This window comes from Monodelphis domestica, chromosome 5 (assembly GCF_027887165.1).
Source record: "Monodelphis domestica isolate mMonDom1 chromosome 5, mMonDom1.pri, whole genome shotgun sequence".
In the NCBI taxonomy this organism is placed as follows: domain Eukaryota; kingdom Metazoa; phylum Chordata; class Mammalia; order Didelphimorphia; family Didelphidae; genus Monodelphis; species Monodelphis domestica.
The window spans coordinates 144620927-144643659 of NC_077231.1; positions in this window are offsets into that span (position 1 = coordinate 144620927).

Sequence of the window (22733 nt, forward strand, 5' to 3'; positions counted from 1 at the left end):
TAGATAATATTATAGAATGCGACTCTAAGCCATTATGCATCCCACAGGGATGCTTATGTTCACTATTATTTTTAAAGGATATCTCCTTCCTAGGCTTATGACCTTAGTGTTCATAACTACTCAGGCTCACCTCATATGTCCAGTCCAATGGCAAATCATGATGTTTCTATATTCACAACATATAAACATATATGATGTTTATACTGAGAAGAAAACTGAAACTGGAATCAGAGAAGCTGAGGTCAGGTTCCATTTCTGATAGGTATTGCCTGTGTGATTTTGGGTAATTTATTCACCTCTCTGGACCTCAGTTTTTTCATCTATAAGATAAGGTCATGAGACTAGATCACATCTCAAGTCCCTTCTACCTCTGTGTCTATGAATCTATGATTATGTGGACATTTAAAATGAGTTATTAAGGGAAAATGATTAAATCACCACATTAAAGCTCTTAAACATTTATCTTTTCCTGGAATTTTTGAGATACTTGATCTCCCTAATGAGGGTAGTATTCCTTTATTTTCTGACACTAATTTTGCATGATATTATACATTTTCTCTTCTTGCTCCAAGATTTTAATATCCTCATCATTTTTACTAGAGTTGACCAGTGGGATCGACTTCAGGGTTTTTTTGTATTATTAGGATTGAATATTATGTTAGGATTATTCAAATGTGCATACCCTTCCACTACCAAGGTAACACTCCTATATAATAATTACGTGGCATATTTACATTTGGAGCCTCTGACTTATAATCCCACATCCTAGACCTACTTCCAACCATAAAATATGACATATAGTTAATAAGTTGGGCACAATGGGCCTGGAGTCAAGAATGTCTTAATTCAAAACCATCCTCAGATATTTACTAGCTTGTATAGCCTTTTGTAGGTTGTTTAGTGCTTTTTGCTTCAGTTTCCTCATCTGTAAAGTGAGTTGAAGAAAGAAATGAGAAGTCCCTTCAGTATGTTTGAAAAAAAATCAAAATAAGGTCACAAAGATTTGGACACAAGGAGACAATTGAATAATAAAAAGCTAATGGGTCACCCCACCAACCAGGACAATTTTCTGTTAACTTGAGATGATTGTAAGATAAACAGATAGTTAAGCCCTGGGTCTTAGAGGATATAGTATGGTAATCAAAACAAATGGAACACTCTACATCTTTAACACTTGGATAATTATAGCTATTTTCTTTTGAGTCTACAAGTCTTTATTCTATGTGCCTTAAAATAAACCAGAGACAGAAACATTTAATGATTCTGATGATGGAGATGAATTCCTAAAATATGACTCCCCAAACTAGTATTTCCTGATCTCATAAAAGGCATAATGTCTTTATCACTTTCATTCTAATGCTTTATAATAACAGATACTAAAGTAAAGAATTGCAAAAAGAAAAAAAAAACAATTTATCATATATTCCTAAGCACATTTTTCAACTTTCTTAGTGTAAAATTGAGATTTGAACTCTGGACTTCAATCTCCACAAGTCCTTGCTCCACTTCCCCAAAATGCTTTGTAATCTCATGGAATTCTGAGGTGGGTGAGATTGAGAAGGTACTTGAGCTGATTGCAAAGGCTTTTGAGCTCTCTCTTTTTGGACTTCCGTTTTGAGCAGACATGGCTCTTTCCATAATGTAGGTGAGGTCTTGTCTAGGCCTCTGGCCTAAGCATGTTTTCCTTATCCTGTATTTTCTTTAATCCTTAATCTTTAATAAACCTCTAAAAAATATAATACTCCTTGCAGAGAGAAACTAATTTCTACCTGCCTCAGTCTCCCCTAAAATTTTAATCTTTACACTTAGAACAAAAATGGAACATTTGATTGGAATCTCTAGAGCATAGACTCTGCACACACTTCAATAATTATTTCTGCCACTGTTTGTAGAATTGGGAACATAAAATCAAATCCTAAATCAGTACTATTATCATTCAGACTAAACCTCTATTCCATAAAAATTTCCTCATATATCCTATCTGCAAAAAAAAAAATGGCAGGAACTCCTCCTTGGAAGACTGTTCCATACTTTGGGATCAAGGTAAGTGATGTTTATTGACAGTTGATATGAAAATCTACATGTTGGTAAAATCAGATATGGTGATTGACATGTTATGTTTTCTATGTGTTTTATGCATATTTCCTATCCCTTCTTCTGGGTCTTCTCAAAGTATGATTGTACATGAGATAGAAAATCTGTGGAACCTTCACTTCCCTTACAGCTTGGGTGACAGTACCAACTGAATTTTCCAATGTCCATTTGCAATGGAAAGCTATTTTGGGCAGGCCATTATATGGGAGACATAATAAAGAAATTATGCCTTTATTTTTTTAGGAAATACAAAAATCGATTTCAATTACCAAATCTATTTTTTAACTTCAAATGGTCTTCCACTAATGCTATATTTTTGAAAATTTTCTTATAATCCAAACTTTTACTTAGAATACAATCAAGTTGCATAATATTTTGTTTTTAAAAATGGCTTATGCACAAGAAGTGGAAAAACATATAGATACATCAATTCTTTGATGACACCATAATCTCATTATTGTAAGAAATCCTTGCAGGTGTGCAGATTACCCATGTTTCCTCATTCTAAGTAACTACTGAATATGTTATCCCTTAATGACTCTACAGAAGATTCACCCAACATCATGAAGCCAATTGAACACAAAAAACTACCCAAAGGTCACTTTATTTTTATTGATCCTTATTTTATTTTATAGCTGGACTATATCTTTTCCTATGCACACAACCTCCTAAAGATGGTCTTCTTCTGCTGAATAATCTTTTGTTCATTATATCTAGTAGCCTAATTGGTGCAACCATACAACATTCCAGTTTCCTTTGAGTTGTATATAGCTTTATGTCTTCCAGAAACTATGGCTTTCCATAACTCTCAAATATGTAGTTTTATTAGGAGAATATTGATTTCTAAAATATGAGCTTTGTCTCAGGAAAAATCTGGCTTATTCCAAAATATATAAGCTCAATAACCAGCTGTATGGGCTTTTAAAAAACTATATAACATAAACTGCTCAATAAATTCTTATCTATGTGGGTATTCATGTGAATGTTTACTTTGAATTCTGTGGCTTACTATAGATCTACTTCGGAAGTTTTGCAAGTTTCCTCAGTTTGGTGGAATCAACATAAAGAGGATCATCTAGAAGACCTAGTAGTATATGGTTAATACCTCATTGATTTAGTTCTATAAAGGACATATATGACAGTGACAAATATTAGTTTCTGTATCTTGTCTCCCCATTTTATATGCACATTAGATATTCATCAGAGGGTCATCAAATATATCTCTGTTGGATCAAGGATATCCAGGGAAATAATGAAAAAAAACACAAATAATGGGGGCCTTGCTGTCCCAGACCTCAAACTATATTACAAAGCAGCAGTCATCAAAACAATTTGGTACTGGCTAAGAGACAGAAAGGAGGATCAGTGGAATAGACTGGGGGCAAGCGACCTCAGCAAGACAGTATACGATAAACCCAAAGATCCCAGCTTTTGGGACAAAAATCCACTATTCCATAAAAAATGCTGGGAAAATTGGAAGACAGTGTGGGAGAGATTAGGAATTGATCAACACCTCACACCTACACCAAGATAAATTCAAAATGGGTGAATGACTTAAACATAAAAAAGGAAACCATAAGTAAATTGGGTAAACACAGAATAGTATACATGTCAGACCTTTGAGATGGGAAATATTTTAAAACCAAGCAAGACATAGAAAGAATCACAAAATGTAAAATAAATAATTTCGACTATATCGAATTAAAAAGCTTTTGTACAAACAAAACCAATGTAACTAAAATCAGAAGGGAAACAACAAATTGGGAAAAATCTTCATAGAAACCTCTGACAAAGATTTAATTACTCAAATTTATAAAGAGCTAAATCAATTGTACAAAAAATCAAGCCATTCTCCAATTGATAAATGGGCAAGGGGCATGGATAGGCAGTTTTCAGATAAAGAAATCAAAACTATTAATAAGCACATGAAGAAGTGTTCTAAATCTCTTATAATCAGAGAGATGCAAATCAAGACAACTCTGAGGTATCACCTCACACCTAGCAGATTGGCTAACATGATAGCAAATGAAAGTAATGAATGCTGGAGGGGATGTGGCGAAGTGGGGACATTAATTCATTGCTGATGGAGTTGTGAACTGATCCAACCATTCTGGAGGGCAATTTGGAACTATGCCCAAAGGGCGATAAAAAAATGTCTACCCTTTGATCCAGCCATGGCACTGCTGGGTTTGTACCCCAAAGAGATAATGGGGAAAAAGACTTGTACAAGAATATTCATAGCTGCGCTCTTTGTGGTGGCCAAAAATTGGAAAATGAGGGGATGCCCATCAATTGGGGAATGGCTGAACAAATTGTGGTATATGTTAGTGATGGAATACTATTGTGCAAAAAGGAATAATAAATTGGAGGAATTCCATGGATACTGTAACAACCTCCAGGAAGTGATGCAGAGAGAAAGGAGCAGAACCAGGAGAATATTGTACACAGAGACTAATACACTGTTATATAATCGAACTTAATGGACTTCTCCAGTAGTGGTGGTGTAATGTCCCTGAATAATCTGCAGGGATCTAGGAGAAAATACACTATCCATAAGCAGAGGACAAACTGTGGGAGTAGAAACACTGAGGAAAAACAACTGCCTGACTACAGCGGTTGAGGGGACATGACAGAAGAGAGACTCTAAATGAACACTCTAATGAAAATACTAACCACATGGCAATGGGTTCGAATCAAGAACACATGTGATACCCAGTGGAATCACGTGTTGGCTATGGGGGGTGGGGGGGGGAAAGAAAATGATCTTTGTCTTTAATGAATAATGCTTGGAAATGATCAAATAAAATAGTATTATATATATATATACATATATATATATATATATATATATATATATATATATATATGTGTGTGTTACTTTTAAAAAGGAATCATATGGTCAATTATGTAGGTGGTTTTCCTAATATTAAACCAACCTTGCATTCTTGGTTTAAACCCCACATAAACATAATGAATGATTCTCAGGATCACTTGCTGAAGTCTTTTTGCTAGTATTCTACTTAAAATTTTTGCATCTCTGTTCAGTAAGGAGATAGGTCTATAGTTTTCTTTCTCTGTTTTTGACCTCCTGGCTTTGGAATCATTAACATATTTGTGTCTTAAAAGGAATTTGGTAAAACTCCTTCTTTGCAAATTATGTCAAATAGTTTGTATTGTATTGGGATTAGTTGTTCTTGGAAAGTTTAATAGAATTTACTTGTGAGAAACTTCCGGGTAAGCATGGTGGCAGTCTAGATCCTAGTCCCCAGAACCCATCAAAATAGACTACCTCAAAAGACCATAAAAACCAATTTCAGAAGAACTGAGGAACTCTACAGTAGGGCGCAGCATTGAAGGTAGGTGGGGTTTGGGAATTTCCATACTATAAGGGGGTGAAAAAGCTTGAGAGCAGCTACATCTGAAACCACAGCAGGCTGAAGAGTGCAGATTATGGGGGTTCCAAGGAAGATAACACAGAGAAGGGCAGCAAACAGCAGAAGCTGTGGAGATTCAAGAGCTTGCCTCAGTCAAAATCCTTGCTCCTTAGCTCCATACAGAGAGAGCCTGCCCATCTCACTCAGATTTCTGACTAAAAAGGGAAGGAAAAACCTCCACAGTGATGACAAATTGTGCCCAGGAGCTAAAAGCTCCCTCCAAGTAAAACAAGAAGAGGGGCTGACCCTGGAAAATTTTTATGAAAGAAAAACCCAGGCTATAGTTGAAATAGAGAAAGAAATTCAAAGAAAGCCAAAACCTTCCAAAAAATGGAAATTGTCCACAAGCTCTTGAAGAATTTAAATTGGACCTTATCAAACAGATGGAAGCCTTCTGCTAAGAAAAGTGGGAAATAGTTCAAAGGGAAAATAACAGTTTAAAGAACACGAAGTTCCAATTGGAGAAAGAGCAGGAATCGAGGAAAAGCAGGATAGACCAAACTGAAAAGGAACAGTCTTTAAAGACCAGAATTAGGCAACTGGAAGACAATGGTCTGTAAAAACAGCAAGAATTAATAAAGCAAAGTCAAAAGACTGACAAAATAGAAGAAAACATGAAATATTTCACTGAGAAGATGACAGATCAGAAAAACAGCATGAAGAGTCAATTTGAGAATCATTGGTCTGCCTGAAAATCTAGAAATAAACAAAAATCTTGACATCATACTATAAGAAATCATCCAAGACAACTGCCTTGATGTTCTTGAAGAAGGATGAAAAATAGAAATTGAAAGAGTTCATAGAACACACTCTATACTAAATCTCCAAAAGACCACTCTCAGGAATGTAATTGCCAAATTCCAGAGCTTTCAAGCTAAGGAGAAAAATTTTACAAGAAATTAAAAAAAAAAAGAGAATTCAGATACCAAGGAGCACCAATCAGGATCACACAAGACCTGGCAGCTTCCACACTAAAGGACTGCAAGGCCTGGAACATGTATTCAGAAAGGCAAGAGAATTGGGTCTTTAACCAAGGGTCACCTATCCATCAAAACTGACTATATACTTCTAGGGGAATTTATGGACATTGAACAAAATAGAAGATTTCCAAGTATATCTAAAGAAAAGACCAGAACTAAGTGGAAAGTTTGATACCCAAACACAAAGATCAAGAGAAACATGAAAAGGTAAATATGAAAGAGAGGGAAAAGGAGAAACATGTTTTTTTTTTTTATTCAAACTCTCTTCTTTAAGGGCTATAATTAGATCAAATTATACACATTAATATATGGGCAAATGTTATTTGTGACTCTCAAAAATTTTATTCATTATTATAGTAATTAGAAGAATCACTCATAGGAAAAGATTGGGGCATTAAGGGCTATAAGATAATATGCAAAAAAAGAAAAAGTGGGGGGGGAATCGATGATGGTACCAAGATATAATTGAAGAAATGAAATAAATAGAATAATCTTTTTTAACACAAAGATACACATGAGAAGTGGAGGGGAAGAATACTCTTATAAAAAGAAGTCGAAGAGAGTGCTAATATACTTAAAACTTATTCTCAGTGAAATCAACTCTGAGAGGGAAGAGCATCTAGATCCATTAGGATCTTGAATTATATTTTATCCTACAGGGCAAGGGAGAGGGGAAACTAAAGGAGGGAGAGAGGAAAGAGTACAAAAAGTGAAGGAAGGAGAGGGGGGAAGGAACTTAACAGACCCTAAAAAATACAAGAAGGGAACAAAAAGGGAAGGACCAGAAAGGGAAGATTAGGGGGATTGATTAAAATAAATCACTGGCTTAAAAGGATATAGCAAAAGAAGACAGGACAGAACTTGGAGAGGATATCAAAATGCTAGGGAATTCACAAATGACAATCATAACTTTGAACATGAATGGGATGAACTCATCCATAAAACATAGATGAACAGGAGAATGGATTAGAATCCAAAATCCAACCATATATTGTCTACAAGAAATACACCTGACATAGGTAGATACTCACAAGGTCAGAATTAAAGGTTGGAGCAAGACCTATTGGGCCTCAACTGATAGAAAGAAGGCAGGACTTCCAATCATGATATCTGATAAAGCCAAAGTAAAAATAGACCCAATTAAAAGGGTTAAGGAAGGTAAATACATCCTGATAAAAGGGAGTATAGACAATGAGAAAATATCACTAATCAACATGTATGTACCAAATGGTATAGCACCCAAATTTCTAATGGAGAAACTAGTAGAATTGAAGGAGGAAATAGATAGTAAAACTATACTAGTGGGAGATCTGAACCTACCACTATCAAATTTATAAAAATCAATATAGGTGATATGGCTGAATATTTATAAAATATAAATTGCCTAGATTAACAGAAGAAGAAATAGAATTCATAAATAATCTCATATCAGGAAAAGAAATTGAACAGACCATCAAAGAACTCCCTAAGAAAAAATCTCCAGGGCCAGATGGATTCTAGAATTCAAGTGAATTCTATCAAACATTCAAAGAACAGGTAATCCCAATACTATACAAACTATTTGACATAATAAGCAAAGAGGGAGTTCTACCAAATTTCTTTTATGACACAAATATGATACTGATTCCAAAGCCAGACAAGTCATACACAGAGAAAGAAAACTACAGACCAATCTCCTTTACAAACATAGATGCAAAAATGTTAAATAGGATACTAGCAAAAAGACTCCAGCAAGTGATCAGGAGGGTTATTCACTATGATCAGGTGGGATTTATACCAGGAATGCAAGGATGTTTCAATATTCGGAAAAACATCCACATAATTGACCATATCATCAAGCAAACCAACAAAAATCACATAATTATCTAAATAGATGCATAAAAAGCCTTTGACAAAATACATCACTCATTCCTATTGAAAACACTAGAAAGGATAGGAATAGAAGGGTCTTTCCTAAAAATAATAAATAGTATCTATGTAAAACCATCAGCCAACATCATCTGCAGTGGGGATAAACTAGATGCATTCCCAATAAGATCAGGAGTCTAACAAGGATGCCCATTATCACCTCTACTATTTAAAATTGTACTAGAAACACTAGCAGTAGCAATTAGAGAAGAAAAAGAAATGGAAGATATTAAAATAGGCAATGAAGAGACAAAGCTATCACTCTTTGCAGATGATATCATGGTCTATTTAAAGAATCCTAGGGAATCAACTAAAAAGATAGTCAAAATAATCAAGATCTTTAGCAAAGTTGCAGGATACAAAATAAACCAACGTAAGTCATCAGCATTTTTATATCTCTCCAACACTCCAGCAGCAGGGAATAGAAGGAGAAATTCCATTCAAAATCACCTTAGACAATATAAAATTCTTAGGAGTCTAGCTGCTGAGACAAACCCAGGAACTATATGAACACAACTACAAAACACTTTCCACAAAACTAAAACTAGATCTGAGCAATTGCCAAAACATTAACCGCCCATGGGTAGGATGAGCTAACATAATAAAAATTACCATCCTACACAAATGTATCTATTTGTCTAGTGCCATACCCATGGAACTTCCAAAAACCTTTTTTACTGAATTAGAATAAACCATAAAGATCAAGGATATCCAGAGAAATAATGAACAAAAAATACAAAGGAAGGTGGCCTTGCAGTACCAGATCTCAACCTATATTATAAAGCAGTGGTCATCAAAACAATTTGGTTCTGGCTAAGAGACAGAAAGGAGAATGAGTGGAATAGACTTGGTGTAAGTGACCTCAGCAAAACAGTGTATGAGAAGCCCAAAGATCCCAGCTTTTGGAACAAAAATTCACTATTCGACAAAAACTGCTGGGAAAATTGGAAGACAGTGTTGGAGAGATTAGCCTTGCATCAACATCTCACACCTTCCACCAAGATAAACTCAAAATGGGTGAATGACTTGAACATAAAGAAGGAAACTATAAATAAAGTAGAGTGAATACAGAATAGTATACATGTCAGATCTTTAGGAAGGGAAAAATGTTAAAACTAAGCAAGACTTAAAAAGAGTCACAAAATGTAAAATAAATAATTTTGACTATATAAAATTAAAAAATTTTTGTACAATCAAAACCAATGTAACCAAAATCAGAAGGGAAATATCAAACTGGGAACCAATCTTCATAACAAAAACCTCTGACAAATGTCACAGCATGTTGATTTCAGATGTGATATTTATAACCCTTTTTCTATGTCAATTACTCTCTCTGGCAGTTGGGAGTTGGTCTCTGGCAGTTGGCAGAGACACACTTTCAGAGACTCTCAGGGCTGGAGGAGGTAATATTTTTGCCTCTATCTGTGTCTGAGGGAAAGATCTGAAGGAGCTCAGTGTTTTCCTTTGCCAATTTGGGAAATACTATTGAATATCTATTGTGGTTTTTATAAATTGTTTAACTCCGAGAAGACCAAAGAAAAACCTGGCCTTTGGTTTGGACTCTGAGTCTTAACAGACTTGTTAACTCATTCTTGTTGAGACTCAACCAGCTAGTCTTAGCTTTTTTATAATTTGAAGGCAAAGTTAAGATGTATAAGGATAATAGTGCAAGTTTTTATTTAGATAGTATAAATTTCGGTTAGTCAGATTAGGTAGGATTAGTGTAGCCTGTGAAACACAGGAGAAGCAGTACTTTGCAGAACCTGGGAGTTTATTTGGGTGCATTTAGAATTCCTGAGAATTAGAAATCTTTTACTTATCCTTATATATTTCAATAAATACATTATTTTTATAATAGTCTCTTTAGTGTCCTTGTGCCTGGCTCTGAAGGGAAGTTCACATTTGAGCTTCATTTCACCACTGAGGATACTTTGGATTACCTATATCAAAACTATGTGAACAGTTTTGAACCTATATTGGAACAGTTTTTATATCTACTTTTATGTAGCTGGACATTATTATTATTATTATTATTATTATTATTTTACACAAGAGAACCTAGAGGAGCATTGTGCTCTAATGAATCAAATGTTCTTTTTACAGCTAACAATTTACACATGAAATATTAAATCTCCTATGCTTTTTTAATCATGTGTTACTGAAGGATGAGGTTTTCTCTATTTGATAATTTGGACCCTAACCCTATCCTTTTTCCATGCCTCCATCAAATATCTTAATATATTTTTCAATTGTTCTCATAAAGATTCTATTAAGTTAAGAAAAATGATATTTAAGTTTAATTCAAATATCTTCATTCATTTTCATTTTTTATTTTTTGAAGACTAATGAAGTCAATTATTTATTTCTAAACATTTAACATCTCTTCTGACTATTTTTAGTCTGCTTTTTTATAAGAGACTAAAGATCCTGCATCTACTTGGATTAAATTACTGGGTGGCAAAATATAGTCTGAGGGCCAAATCTGACAAAAAAACCCTCTTTTTTTTTTTAGGTGTGGGTTAAGAATGATTTAAAAATTTAATTCATATTTTTATGGCCACAGGCTAGGTTATTTTCTTCTTTATGTTAATTATTGCCATGTTTACTTAGTCATATAATTTGCTGGAATTTGTAGTGTTAAAGTGTAAAAATGGAGATTTGAACCCTGGACTTCAATCCCCAGAAGTCCTTGCTCTAGTTCCCAAGATGCCCTCTAATCTCACTGAGATCCCCACCTGGGTGAGACCAAAATTTCTATTTAAACTGGCTGTAAAGCCTACTGAGCCCTCTCTCTTCCTGCTTGTGCTTTCAAATACTTGCATCTCTCAAGATGTAGAGTAAGTGGCTATGAATGGCTTCTGTGTCTAGGCATGTGCTTTCTTATTTTATATTTTCTTTATTTCTTAATATTTAATAAACCTCATAAAACCGTAATACTTTTATTACTAGAAACTAATTTTAATCTTAACAAAAGTACAGATAGTTCTGGGGGCAGCTGGGTAGCTCAGTGGATTGAGAGCCAGATGTAGAGATGGGAGGTCCTAGGTTCAAATCTGGCCTCAGACACTTCCCAGCTGTGTGACCCTGAGCAAGTCACTTAACCCCCATTGCCTAGCCCTTACCACTCTTCTGCCTTAGAACCAATACACAGTATTGATTGATTACAAGACGGAAGGTAAGGGTTTTTAAAAAAATAATAATAAAGTACAGATAGTTCTTATGGTGGTGGTAATTCCATTTTTATTGATATTCATAAGTTTGTTATAGAAATGTTGATAGGTTTTTTTTCACTTTTGATCTTTTTTGCTTTCCTCCCAGCATTTTTGCTTAAATTCAATTGAAAGTATTTGGCTTAAATGAATTTCTTTTTAAATTTTTAAAAACACCATTGGAAAATCCACTCCTCATTTTTCAATGAATTCATGTTATACCTAATCTTCAACCATTATCTGTTATAAAGTTTTAGAGATGGGCTTATATACTAAATTGACATTGTCTTTGTCTGCTATGTCTCTTTATTTAGGTAGCAATGCATTTATTTAATTCCAATGATAGTTGCTAGAATCATGTGATCTCTTTTTTGTTGTAAGTGATTAACATGAGCTAAGTTTCTCAGGAAACTGTTAGCCTTTGTTGATTTTTATTGTTGATTTTTGTTTATTTGTTTGTTTTTTTAAGAGGAACTATTTCTCATTTTTCAGTGTCAATAATTTTGTTTGACTACGTCAAGTTTTACTAAATTCAAATATGTAATATATCTCTCCTTTTTAGTGTTTCTCTTAGCCTAATGTTAATACTGACTGTTTTTCTTCCATGTTGATGGCCTGACTCTATACAAATTGCTGATTCAGAAATGATGCATATAATGGTAAGAGTATAATAAATGTCTTTTTTTCTCTATGTGTGTGTGATGTCCTTCAGTTCTCAGCAAGCCAAGACCTCCAATTCTCTTCTAGAATGAAGAATTTATGACACATTGTTATAAATCACTTGAATATATTACAAGACTAGCTTCTTTCATGTACTCATCTAATTTTTTTCAAATGTCCTTTTTAAAATATTTCTTCTTTACAAACACATGTTCATTTAAGTCACTGAGTTTATTTATTAGAGGGTCATATCATGATCTTAAAAACCCTTATTCCCCTCAATTTCTGTCACATATTTTGATTCATGAGCTCATTTATTTTAATCATATGTATCATAGGGGCAAAAAGAAGATTGCTCATGTAAATAGTTAACGAATAACTAATATATAATACTAGTGGTTCACTGATATCTATTACATTTTAAAACTATCTGGAGGCAGGCCTTATATACATCAACATGAAGAGGAGTTTTAGAGGATGAGATTCAGCAAATTCTGAGCTGATTGGAAATGTATAAGCATTTGAGGTAGTTATTTTCATATTCATAATAGACAAATGGAGACAATGTCAAAAGGGAAAGTTTAAATAAAGTAGTGCTACTGTTGTTGAATAATAAATTCAACCACTGCAGCCTACACAGGGATATTTGAAGAGAATATTAGGTAGAGCAAGTGAGGAGAGGATGGATGAAAGTGTAAATAAGAAAAGAGAGCATTGATCCAAAAATTATATTTGAAATCTATGTGATGTAAATAATAACATGTCTATGCTACATATCTTACAATAGGGAGATGTAAGATCTAATTCACTTCTTTTTCCATGGATTTTCACATTCATCTACAAACACTATAAATAATTATAGGGAGAAACCATAACTTAAAATATAGCCTGGCAAAAAGGCCTTTGTCACAATCCAACTGATTCATCTTGATGAAGGGCCCTTGCCAAGAGCTGCTCTGTCTTTTTTTTTTATGGTATTGTGAATCAGTGCTTTATTCTTGTGCCTGTAGGGTAATGTAAGACCATTTGTTTAATTTCAAATTCAACACCATTGCCTAAGGAGTTAGCATTAAGGTCAAATTCTGTTGGATGATTGCTCCTCTCCTCAAATAAAGAAAGCTTCAAAAAAGCTCATGTGGAATCTTTTGATGTAGTAACATTATAGCTAATGTATCAATTACATTTAACTTGAGATTCCAAATCAAGTAATTTTCTAAGAATACCTAAATATAAAATCCTGGATAGTTTGATATCACATGCAGAAGCTATACATTTTACAATTGAGTTTTGTAGTACAAAAACAAATTACCTCTCCATTCCCAATTCCTCTGATACAATGCAGCAGATGAGTAGTTTCTTCTGTCTTGTTCCAAGACTATTCCTTTTTTTCCTCCTTTTTCATATAACAAAGCCATTAGAAAAGGCAGTAGGGTATTTTTAGTGCATCACTGAAAAAAAAAAACTAATATGACAAGGCACCACTGCATAGTTTTGAAGTTGTGTGGAGGAGAAATTTTCCTAATTGAACATATGAAAGATTTGTGGGGCAAGTAAAAATGCAAACCATTGACTCATGGGATGTATTGTTCAGATAAGGCTGAGGTATTTCTTAATGGGTCTCCAAATGCCCTATTACGTTTTTAATCCTGACTGCTAGAAGTACCCTGGTCTATGTCTACAAGAAGCAAGAAAAATGTTAGTCACTTAGTTCCTAGGTCAATATATGAAGTTTGGGTGCTGGGGAATCAAGTCCTGTTAATATTGAAGAAGTAGGGTACTATGTATTTAAAGTACTATGAATTTAAAGTTGGAAGTAATATGAGGGCTCATCAATTCCAAATCTTTTTTATAGATGAACAATTTAAGACCCAGTAAGTTTAAATGATTTGACTGAGATCACACAAGAGGTAAGGAATAGATCTGGTATTTGAATACAGGAATTCTAACAAAATCTTACTTATTGTAAATTCATTCTTAGAATTTGGGATATTATTGGGGAATATAGGTTAGTACTCATTCACCTTGTAAAAGTATGTGTTTGTATGTTTCTTTTGTTTGGGTAAAGGTCAATTCCCTTTCAAATTATTTTTAATTAAATGCATTTATTTAATTAATTCAGAATATTTTACATGGTTACATGATTCATGTTCTTTTCCTCCCCTCCTCCCACACCCCTCAAATACACAACACTCAATTACACTGGGTTTTACATTTTGTCATTTTGATCAAAGCCTATTTCCATATAATTAATATTTGCAATAGTGCGATCATTTAATCTAAATCCCCAATCATATCTCTACCTACTCATGTGATCAAGCAGTTGTTTTTCTTCTGTGTTTCTACTCCCATAGTTCTTTATCTGGATGTGAATAGCATTCTTTCTCATAAGTCCCACAGAATTGTCTTGGATCATTGCATTGCTGCTAGTAGAGAAATCCATTACATTCGATTGTGCCACAGTGTATCCTTCTCTGTGTATAAGGTTCTTCTGCTTCTGCTCTTTTTACTCTGTATCACTTCCCAGAGGTTCCAGTTCACATGAAATTCCTTCAGTTTATTATTCCTTTGAGCACAATAGTATTCCATCAGGAATAGATACCACAATTTGTTCAGTCATTCCCCAATTGAAGGGCATTTCCTCATTTTCCAAATTTTTTGCCACCAAAAAGAGTGTGGTTATAAATATTTTTGTCCTAGTCTTTTGCCCTGATCTCTTTTGGGCCTTAATCCCAGCAGTGGTATTGCTGGATTAAAGGGCAGGCCGTCTTTTAAAGTCCTTTGGGTATAGTTCCAAATTGCCATTCAGAATGGTTTTATCAATACACAACTACACCATGGATTACTGCCCGAATTTTGCCACATCCTCTTTAACATTTATTGCTTTCCTTTGCCATCATAGTAGTCAATCTGTTAGGAGTGAGGTGGTAACTCAGAGTTGTTTTGATTTTCATTTCTCTAGTTACAAGAGATTAAGAACACTTTTTCATGTTATTATTGATAATTTTGATTTCTTTATGTAAAAATTGCCTATTCATATGCCTTGTCAATTTACCAACCAGAGAATGGTTTGATTTTTTGTTCAATTGATTTAGCTCCTTATGGATTTGAATAATTAGGCCTTTGCCAGAGGCTTTTGTTATAAAGATTTTTTTCCCAGTTTGTTGCTTCCCTTCTAATTTTGGTTGCATTGGTTTTGTTTGGACACATCCATTTTAATTGAATGCAACAAAATTATTCATTTTACATTTTGTAATATTCTCTATCTCTTGCTTGGTCTTAAAATTATTTCCTTTCCCATAGATCTGACAGCAATACTATTCTCTGTTCAAATAATTTTCTTATAATTTCCTTCTTAATATTTAAGTCATTTACCCATTCAGAATTTATATTGATATACGGTGTGAGATATTGATCTACACCTAATCACTCCCATACAGTTTTCCAAATTTCCCAGTAGTTTTTGTCAAATAGGAAATTGTTATCCCAGAAGCTGGGATTTGGGGTTTATCATACACTATCTTGATGAGGTCATTAACCCCAAGTCTATTCCATTGATCCTCCCATCTGTCTTTTAGCCAGTGCCATATTATTTTGATGACCTTTATAGTACAGTTGAAGATCTGTTATTGCTAGGCCCCTATCCTTCAATTTTTTTAAATTTCCCTTGGTATTACTAATCTTTTGTTCTTGCAAATTAACTCTTTTATATATTTTTTCTAATTCAGTAAAAAAAGTTTCTTGGTAGTTTGAAAGGTATAGCACTGAATAAATACATTAATGTGGATAGGATTATCATTTTTATTATCTTAGCTTGTCCTACCCATGAGCAATTAATGTTTTTCTAATTGTTTATATCTAGTTCTAATTACATGGTAAGTGTTTTGTAGTTCTGTTCATATAATTCATGTGTTTGTCTTGCCAGATAGATTCCTAAGTATTTTATATTGCCTAGGGTAATTATGAAGAGAATTTCTCTAACTCTTGCTTCTGGGATGAGTTGGAAGTATATAGAAATGCTGATGATTTATGTGGGTTTATTTTGTATCCTGCAACTTTGTTCAAGTTGTTGATTATTTCCACTAGATTTTTATATGATTCTCTAGGATTTTTTAAGTAGACCATCATATTATCATCTGTAAAGAGGAAAAATTTAGTCTCCTTTTAGCTTATTTTAATTACTTCAATTTCTTTTTATTGCTAATTGCTACTGCTAGTGTTTCTGGCATGTTAAATAATAGAGGTGATAATGGTCATCCTTGCTTAACTCCTGATCTTATTGGGAAGGTTTTTAATTTATTCCCATTCCAAATTATGCTTGCTGATGGTTTTAAATATAAACTGTTTATTATTTTTAGTAAAGGCCCTTTTATTCCTACACTTTCTAGTGTTTTCAACAGGAATGAGTATTGTATTTTGTCAAAGGCTTTTTTTGCATCCATTGAGATAATTATGTGATTTCTGTTGGTTTGGATTTTTTTACATGGTCAATTATGTGGATGATTTTCCTAATATTGAACCATGCTTGTATTCCTAGTAAAATCCCATCTGATCATAGTGAATAATCCTTGTTATCACCTGCTGAAGTCTTTGCTAGTGTTCTATTAAAGGTTTTTGCCTCTATGTTCATTAAGGAGATTGTTCTGTAGTTTTCTTTCTCTGTTTTTGGTCTGCCTGGCTTTGGAATCAATACCATATTTGTATCATAAAAGGAATTTGATAGAACTCCACCTTTGCTTATTTATCATATAATTTGTATAGTGTTGGATTTAGTTTTTCTTTAAATTTTGATAGAATTCAATTTCTCTTTCTGATATGGGATTATTTAAATATTCTATTTCCTCTTCTATTAATCAAGGAAATTTATATTTTTGCAAACATTCATCCATTTCACCTAGATAGTTGCATTTATCACCATATAATTGGACAAATTTGTCTTAATGATTACCTCAATTTCCTCTCCATTAGAAATGAGGTTGCCCTTTCAATCTTTGATACTATTAATTTGGTTTTCTTCTTTCCTTTTTTTATTTTAACTAGTAATTTATTTATTTTTTTTCAAAGTACCAGTTCCTAGTCTTATTTATTAAGTCAATAGTTCTTATTCTTTCAATTTTATTAATCTCTCCTTTGGTTTTTAGGATTTCTAATTTAGTTTTTATATGGGGATTTTTAATTTGTTCTCTTACTGGTTTTTTATCTTGCATGTCCACTTCTTTGATGTCTTTCCTATCTGATTTGTTGATATATGCACTAAGGGATATTGATTTTCCCCTGAGTACTTTGACTGCATTTCATAGGTTTTGATATGATGTCTCTTTATTGTCATTCTCTTCAATGAAGTTATTAATTGTTTCTATAACTTCTGCTTTAACTAACCAGTTTTTGAGAATCATATTATTTAATTTCTGATTTACCTCTGTTAATTATAAATTTCATTGCGTTATGATCTGAAAAGTTTGCATTTATTATTTCTGCCTTTTTGTATTTGTTTGCAATGTTTTCATGCCTTCTGGTCATAGGTGGAGTGGGGGAGGGTTAATCAGCTTGTGCTTTGGTAGGTGTAATTTTACCCCCTTATAGCATAGAAATGCCCACACCCTGCCTACCTTCAAGTCTGCACCCTATGGTAGAGCCTTTGCTTATCTGATTTTGATTTCTGTCCTTTTGAGGAGCTTTATGTTGGTTAGTTGTAAGCAAAAGAAGACTCTTGCTTCTACTCTGCAGCTATCTTAGCCCAGAAGTACTCCAATTCTTTCTTTCACCTTTGTTTCATGATGTCCAATATTTATTTTAAATGGTTTATTTCACTTATAACAACATTTTAAACTTTTTTTTTTCTGTCCTAGTAGAAATTTTGTCCAAATTGTATTTTTCTTTGAAACATTATTTATTTTTGATTTTGAGTTATGGTTCTTCTATATTTGTGTTTTGAACCCCCATCACCACAATAATTCTTTGTGATGAGATTTTTGTTTGTTTACAAATTCTTTCATCCTACTTCCTTACTTAATGTTAGGGCTAGATTCTGGTACAATTCTGGAGGAAATGACATGGCTGTTTTTGTTGTCACCTTATTAGACTATTGACAATTGTATTATTTCAAGACCTCAGAGATGGGATGATTACCAGCATGCTTGATTACTTCCTAAGTATTCTGATCCAGGGCAAAGCCTGATTGTTGCCTCCCTGTTCCAAATTCTAAAGGTTCCTGATCTGGTTGTTTCTGTGAGATAAGAGCTTGCTACCATACTCAGTCCCTTTCTAATATGCCTATTGGTTCAGAGTGACAGAACTGTAGGCTCCCCTTTGGTCTAGGATTCCTCTCTTTGTTATTATTCTGCAGGCTTGACTAGATATTAGAACTGAGATCGTGCTTTTTGCCTGGGGTGTTAGCCATACTGCTGTTTCTTGCTTCTGAACTTGTTCTCTTCTTGATATATCATCATGGGCTTCCCTTACCTGAAATGCCACCCACAGAGTTAAGTATCTTTCCAAGTACACTCTGGTTCTGAGTTGGAACTGAGTAGTGACTGCCCAAACTTCCAATTGGCATTTGTCCCTTTCAAGGTGCTACTATGGTAAAGGAGAAAGTCTAGAAGTAAAGCTTTTCAGCAAATTGACTAATGGTGAGAGCTAAACATTTCACACAAAGCCAAATACACTGACATTAATATGCTTGAGAGACATACTGAGCTAATAAGTATGAAGATATTCCAAGCTTAGTCTAAGGCTCTGAGCATCAAATATAACAAATCTTTATAGACAAAAAGAGGAACTTACAGATTTGTTACTTCCCTCTCTAAAAATAGTGGTCCCAGGTTTAGGGTAACATCTCATGTATTATTCATTTGGAGAGAGCTCAAGGTAGAGAGGTTCAAGATGTCAGTCCTCAGTGGAAAATTTAACAATGACCTGGAGTCACCTTTGTCTCTACAATCTTTAGCTATAGAGTCATCGCAAAAATAAGTCTTTACATTGAATAAGTCAATTACAATTACAATTTCACATAAGAAGATCACTTCCATATGTCTATATAATTATAAAGGCCTGTATGGTTATTAATGATGCCTTACTACTATATATTGTAGTACAGACTATATATTGTAGATGCCTCATACTCAGTTATTCTATCAATTAATGTCTACAACTTCTCTTACTATTAAATCAACTGTAATAGCTTAACATTTCTACTTAACTACCAATATGATTCCTAATTAATGATAATAGTTCCAAATCAACAATTAATTTTGTCACAATTCAGGTCTTGTGGTTTTGTGATATGTGTCCAGGACTTCATCTTGCCCAGATTCACAGTCTCTCCTTAGGCACTGAAGTACTCTGTGCCATGTACTCTTGACTGAACACCATTTCCAGTGTCCATATCTCTTAGTCTATTTCCCTCTGCCAAAATGGGCTGTAGAATTGGTTCACTTCAAGTTATGCTGAACTTCTCTATCAAGATTCAGTATAATGGAGGTGAGGTTTTTTATTTTTTGTTATTTTTATCATTGATATTTTGTTTGTTTTGTTATGGCTGGGAGTTATTTTTATCATGTTTTACTATTAATGCATCTTGACTTCATCTCCCTCATTAGAAATTACTACCCATCCCTCATTATTATCTCTTCTGTTCGGTTTTATTCCCTTCTCTTTGTTTGTCCCATGTGGCGCTCTGTCATCCATGTAAAAGCTTTTGCACTAGCCATCCCATGTGCACAAAACGTAATATCTTCTTCCTCTCTGCCTCATAGAATCATTTCTCTTTAAAATGGTAAAGGGAACCTTTACCAAACCCCTGACCAATTTATTACCTCTCAAACTAATTTTTATTTAATTATTTATGTTTTTCTCTTTATGTTTTTTCTGTACATACTTAGGTATGAACTTCTTGTTTCTGATTAGAATATAAGCTCTTTGTAAGGAGGAACTGTTTGATTCTTCAGATTTTACCCTGAATGACTAGTGCTATGCCTAACACCTAAACATTCTACAACTGGCATTTCTCTTTCAGGAAGAGTTTGAAGAATTTAAATGAGTAATTATGCATTTTATATTTCTATATTTATTAATATATACTTTGTGAAACATTGTATCTGAACTTGCCTCTGAGGAAATAAACTGCTGTTCTTTACCTGATATCCTTATTGTATACTGAGCACCTTTTCAGAAAGGACACTATTGACTCTACTTTGGAAAGACCCTACTAGATCCTATAAGCTCTGCCACAGATTTCTCTAAAGATTTTTGTGCCAGAGTAGAGATAATAAGTTATAAAATTAAAGCAAACCAAACCACGCCAAAACAAAACCAAAAACCAAGCCTCTTTTCTTAGTAGCTGATCTTCATGGAATGACTTAGCATTCAAATGAGTCCAAATTAAGGAAGATTCCCTTGTGAATGGTATTCCCACTGGCACATTGCATATGATAATTAAAATGTCAATCATCCTATATTTTCCACTCCATATCTCTCTCTCATCAACAATTAAACTATTTCTTTCAAGCCCAAGACTTTGGCCCAGTGCACCATCTCTTAAAAAAAAGGACTTTGGATGCCTTGTACTTTGCCAGAACATGAAAATAGGTTCAGCCTTTTCCAAAGTTATCCTAAGATTTAAAGGGAAATTTTAGTGCATTTACTACATCTAATTACCTAAGAAGAAAAAATATATTTTTTCTATTTTATTGTGCTAATGGAATTTCCTGTGGAAGCAAAATCTTGAAAAAAATATTATTCACCAGAGCTACATGATATAATTTGAGGAATATTTTAAGGAGATTCTAATCAACAACAACAACAAATCACTCCACTGCTCCATCACAATGATAATGATTCCTGAAAAGACAGTATTCCTTTGAGTGTAAATCCTGAAGCATTTTCAGTCTATATGAGGCTATAAAAATGCAAATACCCTTGGAAGAGATAACAGCTGAACCACATTATCAGCTAACCTCTTAAGGGGAGTAGTGGGGACAGCTCCTGAAGAGCAAATTCTATTGAAATAGAAACTATGTAAAGGACTTGGGAAGGGGGACTGATAGAAGAAAGGAAAAGAGAATTGAAAGTAGTAGGGTGATATGAAAGTTTAATATTATTGTTGCAACATTTTAGGTAGGTCTGACTCTTTCTGACATTAGTTACTCTCATATTCTTTACTAAGGAACAATGTCTTTGTTAGAAATGCCTTTGTGGTAAAAAAGAAGGTTCTGTTAACCACAAAATTGAAGTACATCTATGGATTTGTAGACTGGAATGGCACCTAGGATTTAGTTTATCTTTCAAAACTAGGAAGACCAAGTATTTTATTTTATTTCCAAATAAAAACCAAAAATGTATTCTCTTTCCCACCTTATACCTAAATTTAGGAGGGGATAAGGGAAGAAATACATGTTGTCTAACAAAACAAAATCCCATATTGCCTTTGTTAAAAAATATGATTCCGTCTGTGTCTTTAGTCTAACTCCTCTCTCTAAAATGATAGATACCGTGCTTCATCATTAGTCTTCTTGAATTGGTATTGGTCGTTGAATTGATCTGAGTTCTTATAGTTTTTCAAACTTATTTGTCTTTACTATGTTGCTATTCTTGTGTAAATTATTTTCTTGGTTCTACTCAAATATTGTTTCCACTGGACCCGGTCATAGACCAAGACTCTCTCTCTGTACCATGCTATACTATTCCTTAAAGATCTTTAAAGATGCTTACTCAAGTCAAATTAAAATAAATGAAATTGTACTCAAAGAATAGATAGCTCTTTTGGATTTATGCAATTTGTTCTTAAAATGCTTCATAAATCATATTACAAAATATGGATTAAAATGCTCTATGAAAATCTGCCTCAGGTGATATAAGGATGTTTAGCAATAAATCTCTGGCACTGAGGGGAAGGTGTGGGTACACCTGTATTGTTAAAGCAAGAAGGGGGAATGTATCTTACTATGTAGGGCAAATATCTTGTATTAATTGGTTTCAAAGGGCCTTCCTCATGCTCAAAAAAATCCATCCTTCATATTAAAGAAAGATATTTGTTCCATTTGCAGGATAAATTGGGACAGAGTTTTCTTTGTTGTTTTACTGAAAACTGTGATGAGTAAGCAAGAGCATTAGGTTGAGAAAAGAGATCCCAAGCCTTCAGCATACTTTTTCTTTCTTTTAGCAGAGAAAGAAGAAAAATTCCCAAATACTTCCTTAACCATAGGTGAGCAATAAAAGAGTCATAAAGGCAGAAGTATTGTGCAGGATATCCCCTTTATAATCAGTAGTGGTTCTTTTTACATCTCAGTGTGAAACTCCCTTTTCAAAGAAATTTGATACCTAAGAAAAATCAAGAAAGTTGGGAAGCTTTCACCACATTTAAAGGCCACTACAAATTAGATCCTGCCTCTACAAAATGCTCATTAGGCATTCACAAATTAACCACTATGTTGTCAAGATACTTATTCTTCCTG